This window comes from Apus apus, chromosome 3 (genome assembly GCF_020740795.1).
Source record: "Apus apus isolate bApuApu2 chromosome 3, bApuApu2.pri.cur, whole genome shotgun sequence".
NCBI lineage: Eukaryota > Metazoa > Chordata > Aves > Apodiformes > Apodidae > Apus > Apus apus.
The window spans coordinates 53,885,217-53,903,867 of NC_067284.1; the positions used below are offsets into that span (position 1 = coordinate 53,885,217).

Consider the following 18,651-nt stretch of genomic DNA (forward strand, 5'->3'; position numbering starts at 1 on the left):
TTGAAGGACCTTTTAGCTTTTGGTGTTCTTCACTCTGTCGTTGGTTGGGGATTAAGGGAATCATGCAGATCACTAAGATCTGCTTGAAGGAGTCTGCAGTGACTTGCTTTAGTCTGGGGACACTTGCTGAAGAAATGCAGTTGACTTGTTTTTCTTTTGAAAATCAAGATTTCTGTTTCATCAAAACAGAGTTCCAGGTTGAAGGTGGGGGGAGAGCTAGAAACATTAGTGTGATGGGGGTGTAAACACCTTTTAAGCTACATGTTAAAGCATCTTGGCTCTTCCAAGTAACTAGAGAACTACTTTGTGATGCATTTCTGTGTCTGAGGTGAATTTTGAATACCAGAGAGAAAATGAGATTTATCAAATACAACGCCCGTCTTTCACTTCATTTCAAGCGTGGCCTCTTGCCTCAAATACATAGAGTTTAGCTCAGAAGCAGCTTGTAATTTGTATCGCAAAACCACAGTGTGTAATTCGTGATGGATGATAGCCCTGGGTACAAGAGGTTTGCAGTTGGGACGTGCTCGTGGCTTTTGCTGACATTCACGCTTGGTCAAAGTCACTGCAACAGGACAGAGGACAAGTGAATGGTGGCTACGAGATTGCTGAGGAGGTGTTTGCCTTTGTAAGTCAGGGGTTCTGATTTAATGGCAATCAATTTTTAGCATGAATGTGCATGATATGATGCAAGACACGTTGCTGCTTTTAACATGTATGGGGAGATGATTCAGGATTGATACAGCTTCAGTGATTTCTGGTAGCATACATCCCATTATTGCTATTCACTCCTTGTAGATGTTAGAAAGCTTTCTAACAATTCACAGTATCTCTCATCCTCTTCTCTCTCTTTTTTTTTTTTTTAAATTGATTTAATTTTTAAATTATTATTATTGTTATTATTATTATCATCATTATAATTATTCAGGCTGCTGCTGTACACATCCCCCAAGCAGGTGGGAGGGGTGAGTTGGTGGGAGATGACTTGGCTTTGTTGGAACTTCACTTAATGCAGGGTGGGAGCAGAGAAAATGAAGCTAAATTACGCAGATCCTGAAGGCACAGCAAGTGTGCTACATCACTTGTGAGCATGACTAGAACTGAAAATGAATCACAGCCTTGTTAGACACTGTATGTGTCAGTGCATGTGGGCAGAAATATCATTCAGTGAGAGAGAGAAAAAGACAGACTAGATCTTTTAAAGTGTGCTGGTCTCACTGAAAACGTTGTAGTATTTAGCTAATGGGTGAGAGCTGGGAAATGATGGGACAGCTGCTCTAGGATACTTTGCCATGTCACTTTTTTCAGGTTTGAACCCACTTTCAAGGACTTCATAATACAACCACCAAGACTTCTTCTGGGCTAGATTCGAATGTGGAGTTGCTTCAGCCTGCATGTTCATTTTGCATTGGGAAGCAAATTTGATTTGCTGTTCCTGTAAACTCTTGGTGGTGCACATGCACACAAGCACACAGGTATGCACACTGAGCTAGTTTGTATATTTCAGCTACAAAAATCCAGTCTGGATCTGTAACCTTGATAATTGCCACTATATCATTAAAACAGGACTAATTTCTAAAATGGACACTGGTTTTACAGTTAGGCTGTAATGTGACAGAGCCTCATTAGGTGATTTGATGGAGAGATGCTGGAATCAGCCAACTACTAAAATGTGCTGTATACATGTTTGTACTCCAAAAGGCACTTGCCACAAATGATAGCAACATTCCTAAAGAAGCTCTCTCACCTCTTGCAGAGACCTATACCTGGCAGCTAACAAACAGCAGCCATCTTAAAACTCCCCCCCAGGCACACCAAAACCACAGTTTTTTTATGCCAGATGGAGTTAACTAGTGTATTCTTTGAAGAATTTTGGTTGTGCATCTTTTTATGTTGTGCTCAGTCCTCCAATCTGCATTTTTTTTTTTTCACTAGCCCTAACCCTGTTACTTTTCCAGCAAAGCAATGGGACCCATCTGTGGACTGATTGTGTGGTGCTTCTGATTTTGTTTGGAAATACTCTTTTTTTCTTACAAACTAGGGTGTGGCTGCGGCGTTCGAATGGATATGATTTGATCTGGCTGTATGCAATATGCATGTTTTGGAGTTGTACTTCTCCACTAAGAAGACAATCTTACCTCTCTAAGAGGGATTGAAGATTAAGTTTCTTTGAGGGTGAAAAGGGGAATTTATCCCCTTTCCCAAAACCTGGTATTATCTTTGCTCAGCATAAACTGGAAGCTATGGTGGTGCTGAGGTATGTTCCCAAATGACCCCTAATAGAAGAGCTTGGTTGTTGACAGCACCAGACTACAAGTGAAAACTTTAAGGAATTTTTAAAAGAAAGCAAAACAAAAAGCCGACAAAACAAACATTGTTAATGCTGGTTTTCCTGAAAGCCCCATTACAAGAATAGAGAACTGTAGGTGTAGCTATTGGGGGCATTACAGGTTAGAAAGGCTCCTGCAAAAGCAGTTTTAGGTGCTATTTCACAGCCTAAAGTTTAACCAGAACAAACTTATGTTTTATGTGTTTTGGTTTTGTTTTGCTTTTTCCTCCTCCTGTTTATATTCCCTTGGTTTTCAAGTGCTGGTATGGCTAAGTTTCTTGTTAATTGGAGTTTCATGTTCTGTTCCAGATAGGTCTGTGCTGCCTTTGTCCCCAGGCTGCCTTCCAGTATCTCCAAAAGGCTTTTATCCTATTTATCCTTCTGTCTGAATCCATACTAGATAAGATTCCTTCCTAAAGCATGTCAGAGCACCTTGTCTTGAGCAGAACAAGGTCCATCATCTTGTAATCTCCTGCGAGAAGCTGAACACATCAGCTCTTTGCTAAGAGCTCTTTCCCATAGCCATAGCCAGGGACTATTGCTGTTTTCCTACCAAGAGGATGAACCACAGGCTGGGAGGAGGAAGAGGATTGAGGAGTAGGATCAGTGGGGATGCTGTTGTCCTCTCCGCTTAACCTGTGCAGTGAAGGCAGGAGTAGCCTGTCAACCCAGGCAGGTTAGACTGTCAAAACTCCAGAAATCCTCAGATCCCGGTTGAAAATGTTTCCTCTGCAAAGCTCAGCCGGCACTTCCTGTGTGTGGCACTTGTCTTACAGCTGGGTGAGATACCAGTGCCAGGCTGTTCTGCTGGATTTGGGAAGATTGTGTGCAGGAGAAGACAGGTTGTCTTTGCTGGTAATGTTTGCAGGCATTGACCTTTGACATCTTGTATAATTGAAAAAGCTGGTGATTCTGGACACTAGCCTTATTTTTTTTTAAGTGGCTAGAGATGTGTAGTTTCTCCTTTATCCCCCTCCCCTCAGGCCAGGTGCTCTGTACTTTCTGAACACAAAGTGGTTTCTGAACGTTAAGAAGGATGTAAACTGTTTGCAGCTGAGGACAATGGTGCACCTCCCCCAGGCCAAAACAACAAAAAAACAACACCAAAAAACACCGAAAAACACAAAAAGAAGAAAAACCAGTGAGAACCCACCATCAGTAACTTTTGAAAATCCTGGCAATATGTAGTGTTCCTAGAATGTCCTTACTTATTAAATGAAATAGGAATAGTTTGTGTTTTTCTGACTCTTAGATGTGACTGTTTTGGGAGAGAGGCAAGGAAGGGATCCATACTTGTGACCAAAGGAAAAAAAACAACAAACTTTTAATTACTTAGGGCAAGAACATGTTCTGAAAAGTAAAGATTTTAGACTTAATATGCATGGAACAAAAGGCCGTTGTGAGCTATGTACAAGAGTTGCTGAGAGTTTGTATTCTACCCTTTTTTTTCTGTGGGAGTTATTTCCTGTTGTTGACTAGAGTTCTTTATTTAGAACCACCTAGCTACTGAATGACGGCTCGCTCGCAAGAAGAAAAGTGTGATCAAAACTTGCTAAGGCTTATTTCAAGATCTCCCCACTTCCATGTATTTAAGGGGAATCTTTGCTAAATGAAAGAAAGAAAAAAAAAAAGTTCAAAACAACAAATGCATTTCCTTCTTGTGATTTCGCCCACATCAGCTGTGACAGCTAGCAAAAATATGTTGGGACGCTGAGGTCTTTCACCTGAACATCTTGGGGAAAACTGTTTCTTTAACAGAGGTGGTTTGTTTTAGGTTGTTCTTGTTTTAAAACCAAAACAAACCCATCAAATGTCAGGCCTTCCTTCTTGCTGGTAGGAGTAACACGCTGGTGTTTTTGGGGGTCAACTCTTTCAGTGAACTCCACAACTAGATTTCCCAGCTGCTCAGATGAGAAAGAGCTTATTTTGAAGACTGCTGCCAGCAAAAAGAGGTTTCTGTCTGTTGACCAGCATGGGGATAGCATTTGTGTATGTGTGTGGAGTCAACTTATCAGCACTTTGACATCTGCTTCACAGCGAGAGTGACAAAACCGGCTGCCCAGGGAGGTTGTGAAGTCCCCTTCTCTGGAGAAAAACCCACCTGGATGCAGTCCTGAGTAACGTGCTCTAGGGGATCCTGCTTTAGCAGGGGAGTTGGACTAGATTAGATGATCCCTAGAGGTCCCTTCCAACTCTTGACTATTCTGTGATTTTATGCTTAACTACTTCTTTTGCTGTTACGGCGGGGGCTGAACAGTTAGAAGAAGAAGACAAGGTTGGGTGGGGGTGAAATTAACTTGAAGGTTAACACTACTGGACAAAAGGTGTAGGAAAGCAAGCAAAGTAACTGGGGTTTATGATGGTTTTTTTTGCTTAGCAGAAATAATACTGGGAATGTCCCCTGGATGTGGATGATTAGAAAATGCCCTGGGGCATGAGATACAGGAGATGGACAATCATGCCTCCTTGACTTGACCGGCCTGCTGATTGTGAACCTCTGGCAGAGGGTGGTTTCTGCCCAGCTATTGCAAATAGGCTGGTAACTTTCTGTGAAGTACCTGGCTGCTCTTGTGGGCAGGTTGTGGGACAAGAGTTATGGCTCAAAACAGCCATACCGTCTTTCCTTCTACAAATTAAACTGATAGAAGCTGAATCTCTGCAGGAAAGTGGATCTCTCTGTACAAAAGAGGGGGTTTGGGAGCCTTCTGCCCATCCCTTTGTGCCGAGAAGGTCCATGGTTGGCAGAACAAGCAGGGAGAGCCTCAGTGATATTCCTCGTGGTATTTTCTTCTCTTGCTGCTGTCCAGAGGTCAAACCAAAGGACACCCCACCCTGGACTCAGTAGCAGCAGCATTGATGGGGATGCAGCTCTTCCTCCGTGTTTCTTTGGTCTGCTTCTTTCCTTTGGCTTGTTTGCCTCCTTACTCCCATGATGTCTCTGCTTTGCTCCCCCACCAAGGTAAAATAAAAATAAAAATTAAAAATAAAAAATAAAATAAAATAGTTACTCATTGAAGGAGCTGCTTATGGCTGCCTCACACAGCCCCTACTGGCTTTAGGGAGCAGTATGCTACGTGCAACATATGCTTCCCTAGTTCTTTGCCATCCTGCCCGTAATATATCTCTTTCTTGCCTTTTTTTTTTCTATTTTGTTTATCCCCTGCAAATTCTGACACATGCTGTGTGAGATGGGGTGACCAGACATCTCCCCTCTTCCAGACCCCCTGACACATTTCAAGGCCATTAGCACCCCAAAGCCACTGTGGGAGGAAGAAGGAGAGCATAAGAGGTGTGAAAGGAAGGGTAAAATGGACTGTGATGATAAATGGTGGATTCTCAGCTTCTTTGTTTGTCCTGGTGGTAGATCCTAAATACTGGGTGGGTTTGCAGTGATTTAGTGTTTCTTCCTTGCTTGGGAATACTAATTAGGTGTAAACCTCTTTTAGCCATTGGTTAATGGTCACTATAAATGAACAGCTTCCTTTAAAGTAAGAGAGCATAAAAAAAGGTTAGAAGAGAGGCTAAATTAATTTGTGCAGTTCCCTTTTTCTTCAGAAAGCTAAAATGCATTTCTGAACGTTACAGGGGTGGTTTTAGGTTAAAGAAATGCATACTTCTCCCACAGTCTATTTACCTGCATATACAGTATGAGCTTTTGCTGACTTACCCAGTGCCAGCACAAGGGAATGTAGAGAAGCAAAATGAATCATTACCACCAGCATAGTCAGTGAAAGCATCTGATGTACTCATTCACTCTTTTTTTGTTGTTTTTTTTTTTTGTCTTGTTTTGGTTTGTTCGGTTTTTTTAATATCTTCTTTGCACATAATCTAAGAAATCATATTTTGTGAAGGGTTAAAATGGAAAAGCCTTGTGCATTCACTGCATTGACTCAATGAGTTCAGTTCTAGATGATCTTCATTTATTTGTAGTGGAACAGAATGGCAGTGGGAGTTTATGCTACATTTGATGTTCTTGTGCTAGGTTTTGTGCCAGCTTTTTTTTTTTTTCCCCTTTTCTAAATTTGCTCTGGCAGATTCAACTTCTGATTTATTGGGGTTTGGTGGTTGTTTTTTTAATAAAAAAGTTGTGTGGATCACTCACTGTTCACTTAAAATTAGATCCTCAGAAACGTCTTTCTATATGAGAGAAGTACAGATAAAGTCTGTAAAGAATTTTGCACCTGGGACAGTCAGGGGAAGGATTTATCATTGCAAATTTTAATTACCTTTAATATGCCTCTATTTTGGTCAGCATTGTTTGAATTTCGTGGCTCGAAGAAGCTGCAGAAACTAGTTTTAAACAGAATATCCAAGCCCCAAACACGGTGTAGGAAGTTTTAGTATGCTCTACAGGTTGTATTCCAGCCAGCAGAAGCAGCGAGAGCTATGTACATTAATTTGGGTGTCGATGTATTAACTCATGTTTTCATGTAAATAAGGATTGAAGTAGGCTTCCCCCCCTGGTAATGCATCTGAACACATTAAATTCTGGTGACATGGCTTTAAGTGCTATATAACATATTTCAGTGCTGTCCAACACCCTACATCAAAACCGTGGCCACGACACTGCTTTGGTTTTGCCCACCCAGCCTCAAACACTATGCTGCTGTTGTACAAAGCTTTCATGCAACAAATCTGAGCAGGAACATCCACCTCTAGAAGCCTCTAGCCACCCTGCTGGTGGCCCCTTTTGGTCCATCAAGCCTTTGTTATCTCAGCAGGGTTGAGCAGTGCTAAACATATTCCAACTTGCCTATGCAGCCAGGCCTCTTCCAGGTTCCGAGAGTGAGGGGGGCATCTGCCCTTCAGAAATGTAAGGCTCCACCTAGGGATCTGCTGGAGTAGATTTGCTTCAGAAAAGGGCTGTAATATGTGCAGCACAAGCAGTAAGCCAGATCAGTAGAGCTGCTCTCCCCTGGTGAACCAGGAGCAGGCAGTCCATCAGTGTGAGGGAGATAGTGATGCCCTTTGTACCGAAGCGTGTGTGTGGCTGGCATGTTTGACAGCCCCATGTTGTTAGGATTTTCAGGCTCACATTGGGTTTCTGCTCATCTCTAGTGGGTGGCCGAAGTCTTCTGGCTTGATTGCAGCGACATCTGTTTACACCAGTGGTTAATTAGGCCTGAAGACTGGCCATCTCTGTTTTTTTCCCCCGCTGTTTCTGTGTTTTTTTCTTTATTAAAATATTCCCTCCGCAATTGTAAAACAGAACCTTTGGTTTTATCTGCAGATATTTTTCCTCTTAAGCCCAGTAAGAGATGAATTATCAGGACATCAGCGTAGCCTCTCTTCAAAAAAAGTAACCAAATGTTCCAGAAAAGAATGACTTGTGCTTTTGATAGAGACTGCAGAGTGAGCACTGAAAGGGAAAGAAAAGCAGCCTAAAATTGTTTAAAACTCAGCTCAATGCCAAGTACAATCCACTGTGTCTTGAGAAGCACAAGGGGAAAGAGGAGACTGTCTTAGAAGCCCTTGTGCTGTGGAGGCAGCATCGGTGTGAACAGTCTGGCCTGGGTCAAAAATAAAGCCCATCTTGCAGGTGGTAGAGTCTGCTTGGGATCCTGGAAAGAACGTGGATGTTTATGAAGAGTCAAAAAGATGTAAGAAGACATACAGGAACGGTAGGCAGCAGCCTGAACCTCTGTCAGAGAACAGAGTGTTTCAGCTAGAGCGAGGATGATGCACACCAGCAGTCTCCAGGGGACTGGGAGTGCACAGGGAATTGCAGAGGGAGGGAGTCATCTCCGTGAACGAGGAATGCAGCAAAACCTCCTCTGACTAAGCCAGCTAATGCACACTGCATTATTTTTTTTTTCTTTCCTGAGAATCCTGTTCCACATATATTTCCTTAATAATTTAATATGTGAAGAGTATCCCTTTTGAGAAGCACCTAAATCACCAAATCTGACTTTCAGACAAAACCTTGCCACCCTTGTCCTTGACGCACACCGGGGATTTTTAGCGGGTGTGACTCTGAGTGCTCTCTTGGAGTTAAGGGGTTTTGTGTTGTTTTTTTTTTTCTTAATTACTTAATGAATTTACCATGTGGTACAACCCTTGATACTGCCATGCAACAGCTTTCTATTACTAGAGTGTAGGGGCCCAATCCTGCATTACTGAAGCCAAAAGCAGTATTTGGGAACAGACGTTGGCATCGAAATCTGTAGGAAGGCTTAGAATAACCGTACAAAAGGGGTTAGTTGCACTCAGAATATTGATTCATGAGCTCTCTGGGTTTTTTTTGCATCTCTGTTCATTTTACCCAAGTAAGATCAACTGCCCAACTGGACACATAATATATGATACTGCATTAGAAAACTAAGGCTGCATTTGGTCATACTCATTAATTAAACTGATTTCTCCTGTAGCTTGCTGCTTTTTTTTTTTCCTAGAGAACTAACAGAGAATAATAATTAAGCATATTATGCATTCTAGGGAACGGTGTTTCTCCTACTGCCACCAAAACATTAAAGGAGAAAAATATGAACTAAAGCAGAAAATTAAGGGGAAAAGAGAGCTAAAATTGAAGTGAGAAGGGGGGAGCATTCCTTTCTTTGCTCTTAACTTGATTCCCCTGTGTCTTGGGATGTGTGTAGCAGCCTTGTTTCAGTGGAAGAGTTGCACCAGCAAAAAAGGAAAAAAAGCAATTGATACCTCCAGGAAAGCAGCCCAGCTCACAGATGCAGCTCCCTCCCTGCTAATGCACAGGTGCAGACTACTGTAATGTAGCACCCCCATCTTTTTTTAGGGGCTTGCTTTGATATATGGCTGAGCCTGGCTTGAGAAGGGCCCTGCTTTGGAAGGTCAGTATTGACCCCTGAGCTGGCCTGGACGGAGAAGGCATGAGGTCTTGGTGGGGTTTAATGGTGCCTTTGCTTGTAGCGTGCTTGCTTCTCACCCACGAGACCCAACCATGTTGCTCAGTGGGGAGCTGGGCTCTGGTGGAATGAGCATCCTTGGCTGTAGGCAGGCCCTTTGTTTAGCTCTTCCCAAGTCTGATGATGCTGCTGACGGGGTCTTTCTTTGCAAAAAGTTGCGTGCTTTGGGGTCAGTATCAGGAATTTGCCTGTCAGCTCCTGCATGCAATGAAGCAAAGACATTGAGGGAGAAAATGAAGGTGTGTTGTACAATTACCAGATGGACTCTCACTGTATCAATGTGTACTGCCATTAGAAAGAAAAAGGCCAAGGATGCGATTACAAACATAGGATTACAAACAGTTCATTGCCTCTTTTTGTAAAAAATGTGAGGGATGCTGGTGTTCCAGCACACCAAACGTTGCCACTCTTTCCTTTTTAGCACAGATGTTATCTGGCAGTCTGTAGTATTTTTTTAGTGAATTGCCTTATGAAGTCTGGTGTCTGTTTCCCCCCTCCCAACCTTTGCAGTCTTTGATTTCTGTTTGTTCATTTATTTATCTTTAACACAGGAGGTTTTTTTGATGATCTGGAGACATGGCCTCAATCAGACCAACCTTGCTCAAAGTCAAGGCCATGCTTAGACTATGCCTGTGGCCCACATCAGGTCAGCACCACTGCAGAAAAATGCAGTTTAGTTCCTTCTCTTTCAGTTTGTCTTCTCTGTGTGCAAGCAGCTTGAGGGCCTCTGTCAAGGCTACAACTGCACAATTACATTTGTGCTACTGCTGCTTGGGAAGCCCTCCCATACATTGTTCCAAAATGGGATGCTTGTCAGGTGGCTCCTCCTTGCCGACGTGCAGGCTTTTCCCTCCGCTCCTGCAGGCTCTGGAAGCTTGTGCTGACACACTTAATCGTGCCGCGTTTTGTGGCTCAGTCACAGGCAGTTTCTCCGCGCTTCCCGACGTGTTCGGGCAAACCGTGTTCAGGCCTCGCAGACACCTTCTGGTCCGATTGCTCTGGAGCTGCAGAGCAGAGTTTCTTGGCCAGGGAGGTCTTGTTAAATCAGGTGGGAGGCAATATGAGGAGCAGCTGGCGGTGGGGTTATTCGCCCAGCAATAGCCGACACCTGGTCCCGCCACGATGGAGCCTCCGCGCTGCGTGAAGCGCAGAAAGGTGCCGTGTCCGTATCGACTCGTATCGTGACCCGTGCGCCGCTGAGAGTGCTTCCGAGTGTGGATGCAGGTTGTACTAGTTGTGTTCAGAGGAACAATCGGCGTTACAGCGTGACTATATATAAACTCCTGCCAAGAAGGGCCCAGGGGAGCTACAGTAGGAAACAGAAGGGGCGGTGAGTTTTCTTTTATGCCGGTGTAAAACTGGAGTAACCTGACAAAGTCAGAAGTGCTCAAAACTCAGAATGCAGGCTGAGGCCCTTCTCCTGCTGAGTACAAGATGGCAAGATCAGCGCTGTGGATATCAAACTGCAGCCCAGCAGCTTGTTTAGCAAATGTTTGTGGTTATGCCTATGGTGCCAGGGATAGCGTGCACACACCCAGGCACGGGGACTGTAAACCTGCTGCGGACTTTGAGCTCCAGAAGGCAGGCACTGCTGGGCTGGGTGCATCCACGGCGCAATTACGCAAGGCCAGATCCTGCCATTTTACAGCTCTAGTGTAAAGGAGAGCAGAATGTGGCCCTTAAACTTGGTGGGTCTGTCATGAAAGGAAAAACAAAAACAAAAACAAACCAGCAAATCCCAGCTGAAAAATGTGCAGATGTTCTGGCTGGCTTTTGAGTAGTCTGAAGCCCACCAGACAGGTACCGCTTCACTCATGCCGTGAAAGAAATTACACTTTTCCTTTTATTTATTATGATGTTTTAAATTATGACTCTTGTAATTTCAGTAAGAGGCTTGTTTTCCTGAGCAGAAGGACCAAATTTCAGCGCCTGGCTGCTGGGAAGCATCCAGCCAGAGGAGGTTTTGGTTTTAATTTTTGCTACCTCCTGAGCAATTTGCGAGTTGCTCGTCAAAATTCAGTGAAGAGTTTGTAAATTGCTTTGCAGATCTAGTTCAGGGCTACCTCTGTGCTTCGGGGGATGATGGAGTGTGGATCTCCTCAAAGGAGTGGCTGATAGCAGGACTGGAAGGGGAACGGTGTGCTGAGGCCTCCAGGATAGGCAGGTTTTAGATCTGATGCTCTTTCCTCCCATTTTAATGACTTCAGCGGAGTATTATCTGAAATACCAGTCTTGGTGTTTAAACCTCAATTGGATGGGTCTTTTTTGAGTGTAATGTTAAGAATCCATGAAATCATCACTTAATCGCCTTCGGTTTTGGCAGGTTCACTATTTTAATTTGGTTTGGTTGGTTTGTTTTAGGTTTTTGTTGTGTTTGTTTTTTTTTATTGTGGATTTTTGACATAAAATTTCCAGCTTAAAAGAAATTTTCCCTCTGAAAGTATCCTTCTTTTCCTTTTCGGTTTTCTAGCTGAAAAACAGGAATTTCTAACAAGACCATCAGCTTGATTGATCACAAATCATTACAGGACCATTTTGAGCATAATACCTGAACGAGTCGTGATATTAATGACCAATAATCGCCTTTATGTTAGGTCTTAAAGCTTTATTGTCCCCAAGTACAACCGGTTTAGTGGAACATGAAAGGCCGGAACGATCCGAGATGCCGCCGGGGCTGCAGCCAAAGCTGCAAGGTGTTGGACTCGCTTTTTACAGTGCCGGCTGGGATTACACGGCCCCTTTCGAAAGGCAAGCACGGAGGTAACTTAAAATAATCGTTTTCCTTCTAGATAGACTGGTGCCGAGCTCTAGCCCCCCCCTCCTCTAGCCCCCTTTTCCTCAAGTCTTCGTGCTCTCGAACGTCTCTGCTTTGGCCTCAATGTTTGTGCTTTTGGGGGGTATCCGCACCGCCCGAATTAGCAGCGAGGATCCCACTGAGCGGGGCGGTCGCCTCCCTGGGCTCCCAGGTGAGCTCCTGGAGCGGGGGGCAGCGCTGCGGGATCCCTGCTGCCTCCCCGCTCTGCTCGGAACCACCGGGATCTGAGCGGGCCGGGGGGGTTGGGCAGTGCGGGCTGGGACCACCGGGTGTCCAGCCCAGTGGGGGTGCCGGGCTGGCCGGGGACAGCCGAGCCCCGTTCCCCCGGCCGGGTGTTCGCCGCCGGATAGCCAGGATACTTGTCATATTTGCGGTCGGGGCGCGCTGGCACCCGCCTTTGTCCCGGCGCGGGGCCCGGCGCTCCCCAGGGACGCCCCGGCGGCGGGGGCCGCGGCGCTGCGGGGGCCGAGGCGCTGCGGGGGCCGAGGCGCTGCCCGCCCGGGGCAGGGGCCGTCGTGGGCAGCGCGGGGAGCCGCGGTGCGGGGGGGAGGAGCGGAGGGGGCGGGTGCGGGGGGAGGCGGGGGGTGGGGGAGGAAGGCCGGGGCCGAGGCGGAGCTTTGACGCGGGCCGGAGGGCGAGGAGCTCGCCGGAGCCGCCCCTGTCGTCAGTGCTGGCGGCAAGTGCTGGGAGCCGGGGCTGGTGCCTCCTCCCTCTCCCTCCTCCTCCTCCTCCATTGTATAATGCTGCGTGATCGCAGCCGCCGGGGCAGAGCGGAGGCTTAAATCCTCACGCCGCCTGCGTCTGCCTCCTCCTCTTCCTCCTCCTCCTCCGCATCCCACCCGGCCCCTCCCCGGAGCGGCGAGGGAGCGACATATGGAGCTGCTCTAGGGCGAGAGTTTGCGACCTCCCCCCCCGGCCCCTCCATGCGTTAGTTCTCAGGTGGAGCTGCATGTGGTGAGTGGGGCTGGGGGGCAGCGGTGGGGGGGGGAGGGAGCGGGGGGGCCGCGACGACGCCCCCCGCCCCGGCTTTGCGAGTCATCGGGGCTTGTTTGATCGCTACCTCTGAATTTGCGCCCGGGCAGAGGAGCTCGGGGTGGGTGTCCTCCCCCTCTCCTCCGGGGCTGAGATGAGCAGAGGAGGGAGAGCGGCGGAGTTGCGCTCGAAATCCCTCCCGCTCCTCGTCGATGCGCGGAGATCCCCCGGCCGAAGCAGGTGCGTGCGTGGAGTTGTGTTTTTTTGTTGGTTTTTGTTTTCTTTTTTTTTAATCGGGGCTGCTGTGCCGGCCCCGGTAGTGCGGGAGGTTGCTTCTTGAAGACACCAGCTTGGCCCCGGTAAGCTGGCGTGAGCGCCGGGGAGCCCCCTCGAGTCTCCAGCCCCGCTCCGTGTTCCCGGTAGGAGCGGGGGCTGCGGGGTACCCCCCTAAAAGTGCCTGCCGTGCTGCCAGGAGAGCTGAAAGGGCCTGGGGGAGACTTTCACTCCGCTGGAGCAAAGCTGACATATGGCTGGGCAGGACCCGGCGCTGGCTGGACCTTTCCAGGGGTTGGTGTTCGGGCGGCAGCAGGGCAGGGGATTGGCGTGTCTTTTCCCCGAGCAGGAGCGCACTTGGGTCTTCCTTGGGAGCACTGCCAGCACGGGAGAGCGAGCGTCTGGGGGGGCTTTTGTGAGCAGGCTGGTTCATCTTTTGGAAGCAGCGGCGAAAAAAAAACCAAACAAACACAAACTTTATTGGGATTTCCTTCGGGGTGGGGGGACGCTTGAAAAAAAAAAATCCTTGTGCGATGCCGGTTTCATTTCCAGCATTTCCTGCTTTACTCATGTCAGCGTGTCGGGATCTGGAAAGATAAGTTATCCTTCAGCGTAGAAATAGGAGTGCAGCTACCTGCTGTCGTTTCTTGTGTTTTGTGAAGCACAGCTGGAAAAGCCGGGGCTACTTCTGTTGAAAATCTATGGAGGGCTTCGCGTGCCCTCCCCTGGGACCCTCGGCGGCTGATTTACAGCTACGGGTCAGCTGCCAGTGTAAAATAAAGCGAATCTGCCCGTGTCGTCTCCATCCGGGGGGGCTGTCAGCTCCTCTACCCCGACTTGAGTGCCGCACGCCAAGGCTGCTGCTGCTGCGTGTGGCAGCCTGTGTTCAGACAAGTCCAAAGCTCTCGAGATCAGGGAAGTCCAGGCTTTCTCAGCTATGCCCGGTGAAGTCAGCAGGGTGGCTCTCGCTGCCGTCAGTGGGTGCTGGATTTGGCCACCGTAAAATAATATGCTATTGCTCAAACAATGGTGGTAGAGGGCTTGGCTGCCCCCTAACATCAGTTTTATGCTCGTGTTTCTCCAATGGAGTAAACAGTTCCTGTTGTGTGAGAGTTGAAATGACACTTCCTGCCTTTTTATCCAGATTTTATTTTTAATTATTTAATTATTATTTTTTTAGGGATTCACCTGCACAAATGAAGGTGTCTGTCTCACAGGCTTCTCACAGGGTACAAAACTGAGAGGCACCTCAGCTTCCATCTAAGTGCATGGGAAGCTTTCACAGGGTAAAATGAACCGTAGAAACAAATTGTGTTTTCTTAAAAGGTGTAGCTGCTTGTAGTTACATTTCTTTAAGAAACTGAGCAGTTGGTTAAGCAGGGTAAATTGAAAGTAGCCCTTTCTGCTAGAAGTTAAAATACTTACATTTTTACATAATAATAAGGTGGTATCTTTGGAATCTGATTTAACATGATGAGCTGCTGGTGGTAGTAGAGATAGGAGGAGGATTAGCAGTTTGTGCTGCCAGACAGGTATCTGAGAGCATGTCCTAGGGAATACTTCCATTGTCCAGGCAGGTATTGCAGCATATATCCTAACAGCTGTAGATCTTTCTCCTTCTGTGACTGATCCTACTTCCATTTCAGTTGGTAGCAAAAACCACCCACTCCTTTTCTACAGGAACTGGATTGGACTGCTAACGAATGAAGCTAGACTTGGTGCATATGAAAATGCTGCTTTGATTTTTGTGTCAAGCTGATTTCTTTTTCTCTGAAGCTGATTAAAAACAAACAAAAAAGAAACTTGCTAGCCGTAGGTACTTCAGGTTTTGTCTGTAGATGAAGCAATCTTAAAGAGCATTAAATACGTCTGTAGGTGCTGATTTATTAAGAACTGTAATTGTATTCCTTTATACACCTGCTCTTTTTAATGGGAAAGATGAAATAATGACAGTTTCTGGGTGTTTTGGTGGAGTAATAATATAAATAATACAAGCACTCAAATTGTCTGCCTGAGAGGCATCAAGAGTTTGAGATAATGTCCAAATATCAAGGAAAACCTCACATTGCATATTCTAAATAGTTACTTTTTTTTAGCTTCCATGAAGTACAACAGATCTTACACAATATCTAGTTTGAAGGATTTTGCCATCATTTACACAAGCTGCTTTTATTTTTCCAATAAATAATTCATAGGGAATTTTTTTTTTAGGTACTCTGACTTTTTTCATACTGATGTAAAACACTCCTGGCACAATTTCATCTCCAGCAATGCTAACACTAGACAGGTGATCCAAAATACTTGTGACTATTTTTGCTTTTATGTAACATCTTAAACTGTAATCTGTCAAGCAAGGAGAATGCAGTACTTTGAAAGTGTAAGTAGTCTTCTGGTGATCTACTTTTTATAAGGGCTGGGTAGCAAGAGAGACACCTTTTTTTAACTCAACTTTTTATGTGTAACCAGCTCAGGAGGAGACAGCTCCAGTTGCAACTGTTCCTTAACATACACAAATCAGTGCCAGAAACAGCAGCTTTCAGTTACCAAGTCCAAAGATCAGGAGTGTTCCAAAGGAGAGAGCAAGGTCCAGCTTGAATGTAAGCAGGTTGGCAGTAAGCACAGATCTTTAGTGTAGATGAATCTCTTGCTAATTAATGGTTTGTAGAAAATGGAATTTACCAATCTGAGAAGAGGGCACCTTTTCTTCAGGGGAGGATATAATTGGCTTGTTTTATGCCACTTGTTTTTGTTTCTAAACTTCCATCAGTTAGAGGAACTGTGCTGTCATGAAGAAGTGCCTGTTTTCAGTAAATGGAGAGAGACCCTCAACATGTGTTAGTTCTTTTAATTCTTCTATAAACGAGGTCAATTTTTATGTTTGCAGTAGTGGGGGCTTCAGGTTTGTTCAGCATTACCAGTGCAAACACTGTAACAAAAAAAAAGATAACAATGCTGACTGTTCAACACAAGTGGGGGAAAGCAAGCCCTGTAAATGCAGTGTTAACTTTGCCATGGGGTATTTTGAACTGAATTCAACTGAAGTTGAGCAAAAGAGAGTCCAAAGCAAATGTGGTTCTGCAAGATGACAGAGGTTTTGTGGAATAAGTAGGCTTGTATGTTCTGTGTCTGTACAGCACCGATCACAGCAGGGTCTCTAGCTTAGGGCTGTATAATACCCCATCTTAGGGCTGTGTGGGGTATTAAGCGGTGTGTCATTGTGCAGAAAAGAAACTGCACAGAAAGGTTTGCTTCACTGATGGCTCCTGAGGAATGTGTCAGATGCTCATTGCAAAGTGGCCAGGAAGAGCTGTGAAGACCTGTACTAGACCTGTAGCTGGGAGATTCCTCCAGCACAAAGGGGAATTCCTGGGTGGGGAAGAGCTGATTTGAGGGGCATTTCCAAGGGGGAGCAGGGCTGGTCTCCAGGGGCATTGGGCAGCTGGTGGTACAGCCACATCAGTCTTCAGAAATGACTTTTAAGTCTTGATGAGGAGCAAGGTGGCCTGAAAGGACTGAATAAACTGTCAAGTCACCAGAGAGCAAGATTTGCTTTTCATGTGTCCTTTGAGGAAGGAGGCTCAGCTAGCTCAAGTGAGACAGCACCTACCACCACATCAGAGTGACTGGATTCAGGCTGCTGCAATGATACTAAAACCATGCTCAGAGTCCTGCATTAGGCAAGTGCAGTCTGTTATTCTTCCAAATAAGGGGCCGGGATCTGTACTCTGCTCTGCTTGGTACATGAAACCTTAGGTGTTGCCATATAACATCTGAAGTTCCCAACCTATATAACGTGTTCAGCGTTTTGAGGAGCAGGGGCTTAAAGAAGAATTTCTCAATATTGCTCTGGAATTGAGTTTTAAATGGTGTTGAACGACATGAGTTTCACTCTGTGTAATTATTAGAAGCCGAAGCCTGTTTACTTTGCTTTCACGCTAGTAAGATGTATTGGATTTCATCTGACAACTTCTGCTTCCCGTGAAGTTCGACTGCAAATTGTATTCTTAATATAGTAGAATATGAAAAGCGCAAATGTGGGTTGTTTTCTTTAATGTTATTTTTAAAACTGAGTGGTACATGGAAGTAGAAGAAGTAGTTCCCTTTTCAAAGGGAAAAAAACCCTGAATTGGTGGAGAGAGCTAAGTTTGCCCCAAGACTTGCTCAGATGAACTGCAATGAATAAAACTTTTTCCTTGACCCCAGATTTTCAGTCCTCCCAGGGAACCCTTGTGCTGTTTGAGTCACTCTCACCTTTAATGGAAATTAAATTATCAGCTGTTTTCTTACAGTTTCTTACAGTAGCCAGTAACATTAGTCTTTTAAAAGTTCCTGTCATGCCAGGCAGTCAGTAAGGCTGAGTGATCTACACTACAGAAAGAACCACCCATGACTGGAGGTAAACTATGCGGATATATGTTGGGGTGGAGGTTGAAAGGAGTGTGGAGGGCATATTTGAAGCAGACTGTACAACTGCTACAGCAGGTCTGACTAGTTTGAGATGCCTAAAGGCAGCTTTGTCTTAACTTCAGGTAGCTACAAAATGAAGTTTTAGAACATAATTCAGAAATACATCATCATCTTCCGGTGCCTCCACAAACTCTTTGCTTTTCATGTGTTTTTGCAGGCAGTCTTTCACCCTTGGAAGAAGTATTTAATAAATACACGTACACGTGCGTGCGTATCATTTGCATACTTTTAAAATACACATTTCATCAAGATAGGAGACTGGCATTCATGCACAAACCACAGTGTTTTTTTTAAACAGTGGTAACATTTTGCTTTGTTACCGCTCTCTATGTGTGTGCTTGTGAGAGAGAAGCCACTCTGTTTAAGCATTTTTTTTGCATAGCGTGATTTGTTGCCCATTGGTTCTTGTGCATTTGCCTGTCCCTGTGTAGAAGGAGGGACTTCTGCTTTATTAGTCTGTGCTGCAGTTGGAGGGGTTTTGACCAGCACTACTTTCATGCTGACTGTCCCAGGGGTACAATAACCTGCTTAGGTTACTGTCCTGTGGTCTAGCTCACTGTCTCCCTTACCCTCCTACTCCATCTGTTCAACAAAATTCGCTCTTCTAAACAACCCTTCCACTTTCCTCCTCTAACTTAAGTATTCCAGAAATAACTTGCAAATGAGTAGGAGAGAGAGTGTATTTTCTGTGTGTGGAATGTTCACTGTGAAGCTTTCTCTTGCTGCCTTGCTTCCTGTAGCTGGCAGTGATACGTATGTGCTCTGATGCAGGTTTGGTTTTGTTCGTAACTTTTTTATTTGTGGGGAAAATCAATGTAATACTATCTTGGGTGAGGTGGGTGGGTTGTGCCTGACTGAATATAAAATTAAGTTTAGGACATTTAGTTTCGGTTTCCTGATGTCTTCTCTTTCTGTAC

The 18,651-nt window shown here is 45.4% G+C and overlaps 1 protein-coding gene across 3 annotated transcripts in view; it reads left to right on the forward strand.

Annotated features, from left to right (window-relative positions):
• Nucleotides 1-18,651, forward strand: part of SERTAD2 (SERTA domain containing 2) — an 84,921-nt gene that overhangs the window by 52,124 nt on the left and 14,146 nt on the right. The window contains exon 1 of one of the 3 annotated variants that reach the window (XM_051614931.1): nucleotides 13,223-13,234. The exons of the other annotated variants lie outside the window; for them this stretch is intronic. The gene's annotated coding sequence lies outside the window, so the exon portion shown is untranslated. Of the gene's footprint in view, nucleotides 1-13,222; nucleotides 13,235-18,651 lie in introns of those variants that run through there. 3 annotated transcript variants of the gene reach the window in all.